This window comes from Pelodiscus sinensis, chromosome 23, assembly GCF_052426305.1.
Source record: "Pelodiscus sinensis isolate ZL-2025 chromosome 23, ASM5242630v1, whole genome shotgun sequence".
Lineage (NCBI taxonomy): Eukaryota > Metazoa > Chordata > Testudines > Trionychidae > Pelodiscus > Pelodiscus sinensis.
This window is the reverse complement of record NC_143074.1, coordinates 5,566,936-5,570,567: the sequence shown is the minus strand read 5'-3', so window position 1 is coordinate 5,570,567 and position 3,632 is coordinate 5,566,936.

Genomic DNA, 3,632 nt, shown 5'->3' with positions numbered 1-3,632 from the left:
GGACCTGGTGCACTGAGCCCTCTTGGGGCCTTTTTGCCCACAGCGATGGCAAGTTAGGCTTTGGGCTGTCTCTGTCCAGGCCCTGGCTGGTTCTCTGGGGCACAGACTACCTGTTCCTTGGGCTCACCTCGTAGTTGACTCCCTCCGTCGCTCAGCCGAGATCCGGTCTCTGCGCGGTTCCCTTTCTCTCCGGGACTCCCATTCACACCCGGACCAGCTCTCCGTGAACTCATCCGCCAGCCTCCCAGTCTCCTGGGGGTTCTCTGGTCTTCGGTCCTTGAGCCACAGACTCAGTTTGGGTGGGCACGCTTCATAGAACTGCTCCATCATGAACAGCTTGAGCAGCCCCTCTGCGGTCTGGGCTCCGACTCCAGACACCCACTTGCAGCAGTATTGCGCCAGGCGGGAGGCCAGATCCACATAGGTCTCCCGTGGCTCCTTCTGCACCCCCCGGAACCTCTTCCTGTACATCTCGGGGGTCAGCCCGAACTTGTGCAGCAGGGCCTCCTTGACTCGGTTGTAATCCCCTGGCTGTAGGTCCTCCAGCTGACTGAGCACTCCGGCCGCCTCCTGGCTCAGTGCGGGGATGAGCTCCTGCAGCCAGTCAGCTGGGGGGACCTGTTGCAGTCCACAGGCCCTCTCAAAGGCACTGAGGAACCCGTCTATGTCGCCCATGTCCTTCAATTGGGCCACCACAAGCCTCTCCAAGCGTCTGGCAGTCCCGGGACCCTGGCCCCCATCCGCACTTGGCGCAGCCGGTGCCCCGCCGGGTCTCCGCTCTGCCATGGCCAGCTCATGCTGTCGCTGCCTCTCTCGGTCCTGGCGCTCCTTCTCTCGGTCCTGGCGGTCCCTCTCTCCGTCCTCTACTTCCAATTCCTTGATCCGCAGCTGGATCTCCAGCCGCCACAGCTCCGCTGGGCTGGCCCCTGCCCTAGATGGGCTACAGCTTACAGGCCTCCCGGGAGACGCTGTCTCATCTCTCCGGTGGGTTCCAGTGCTCCTCCCCCTCTCTGAGCCTGACACACTCTCAGGGGGGTCTTGCTGCTTCCCCTGGGGACAAGATCCTGGCCCTGTGGCTAGTCATTCTCTTCCAGCTGGGCAATCAGCTGGGCCTTGGCTGCTTTCCGCACAGGCAAGCCCCTCTCTCTGCACAGCCCCACCAGCTCTGCCTTCAAGAGTCGGGCGTAGGCCATCTGCCCGCTGGTCCCCTCGGTGCAGACTCACCAGTCTAGTGCTGCATTGCCCCACGATTCCCAGGAACCGCTTCGCTCTGTCTCCAGCATGCCTGGCTCCAGGGCTCTTGCTTCTACGGCGCCTTGTCGCTCGCCGCTGGAAGCTCCATCCATGGGGTGCAGTGCATCCCATCCCTGACACCAGTGTTACGGCGCGTTGGGGGTCCCCCGTCTCCTGCACCCCGAAATGGCACAAACAGACTGCACCAGCCGGTGGAATAGAGGAAGTTTATTGCCTCTCCAGGATACAGCACAGCACAGATGTAATCTGGTCACAGAGCTGGGCTAGGATGCCTCAGGCCCCCTTGAGATGGGGGAGACTGGGCCCCTAAACTCCAGCCCCTTTCCCTAGGCTGTCTCCTCCATGCTCCCAGACAGCAACTAACTAACCCTCTTCCAGCCCTGCCCCCCAGCCAGGGCAGCATTCCATCTTCCTTTGTTCCTCTCTATGGGGGGTGTCTGGCCATACTGGTTGAGAGGTCCCTTTGCATAGTGACTCATCCTGTTTTGCTGGGTCGTGGTACCCACGGCAGCCAGTGGGGGTTACCCCAGAGCCAGCAGCATAGAAACCAGCCAGGTACCCCCACTACGTCACAGTCTGTAAGGTGCTGCAAGACTATTTGTTGTTTAAGTTTTTCCAGTTACAGACTAACTCGGCTACCCCTCTGAAGTATTAGAAAGTTATTCATTGCTCTAAGGCTACGTCTACACTACAAGGTTTTTGTGCAAAAACCCATGGAGTGTCCACACCTTAAGTGTGCTTTTATGCAGGGAAATTGACAGTAAAATGGCAGAACAGAGGGCTTTTTGCGGTGTAGGTAAACCTCCTTCTATGAGGCAGAACTCCTTTTTGCGCTACCGCTGTTGCACAAAACGGCATGTGTGGACACTCCGCAGGGGGTTTTTTTGCGCAAATACAGCCTATCTGAAAAAGGTGAATGGCCATCAGAGCTTTCTTGTGCAAGAGTGTTCATGCAGTGTGGATGCTCTCTTGCGCAAAAGCAATGTGATTTGAGGTGTGGACGCGCTATTGCGCAAGAAGCCTGTAGTGTACACTTAGCTTAAGATGAGAACTTAGCTTAACTAAGTAACATTATCTCAGCAACACAAGGCATTTCCATTTACGGTTGTATGCAGGTTTCCTGCAGGCACTTAGGCAGCCCTTTCCATTTTTCTAACGTCACACAGGTGTGTACTTTTTCATATGAAACGGAAAGCTGGATTTGCGCCTATGTTTACATGTTGTGTTTGCAGCCTGTGACCAGCAGCCTGCACTTCACAGTAGCATTCAGTAGAGTTCTACATGTTGTCAGGAGTTGAATGACTATCAGGAAGAGGAAATTTCACAGGTGAAGCTGTTTCTCTTTTATGTTATTAGTTAATCCCTAGGAGAAAGAAGTACTTGACCAAATAGTGCAGTTGTCTAATGCCAACTTGAGGAGTGATTTAAAATCCAATTTTCTCCTTAACTCAGAAAATGGCAGAAAAACAATTCAATGAGAGTTGTGTCTTTACACCAGGACTGAATTTGACATAGGATATCCAGCCATATTTCCCATCAAATGTCATTCATCTATCTACTTATACAACCATCATCAGTATCGTATCCGCATGCCTGCCTATTATAATGTTAATATGTATTACACTAGGGGTCAAATTATTACTCTGGTTTATTACTGTGGTGTCTAAGGGCTCATTGTGCCAGGTACTATACAAACACAGAGGGATAGCCCATCTCTCTGCAAACACTGTATAATCTAAATAGGAGAGTAAAGAGGCATTATTATCCCCATTATGCTGTTGTATCACTGAGGCACAGAGAGATTGTGTGACTTGACAGAGCGCTCTGGAGCTAAAACTGCTTTTGCTGAGACAGTCTATTTCACCAACCACAAAATTACTCTTCTGCTCATCTTCCTACTTCTCTGGATTCCCTCTTGAGCACAGTCCATCCCATGGTTCCTCCAAGCATCACTGCAGCTGTCAGGCCATTGCTATGCAGACCATGATGCAATGTCCACACTGTTATTTTTAGCATCGCTCAAGAGGCGCTAGGGTGAGTCTGTCTCTCCAGGCAGGGAGGTGTGCTTCCAGCTGCAGCGTACACATATCCTAAGTGATTTAGGAGCCACGGTCCTACTGTCTTTCAATGGGACTGTGTTCCTAAGTCATCTTGGCACTGATGAAAATCCCAATAACAGCTATCAGGACCGAGGGTCACCAACTTACGTCACCTCAGTCACGCCTGGACTCAGGTCTCCAGAAGAGAAAAAAATTATTGCAGCCCACCAATACTTGAGTAAAAATGAGCAGGATTTACATTGTGAAACAGGAAGATGCTGGCTGGGATGATTTATTCTGCCAAACTGTTACTGCAGCTGAGTAGGAAGTGAAACAGCA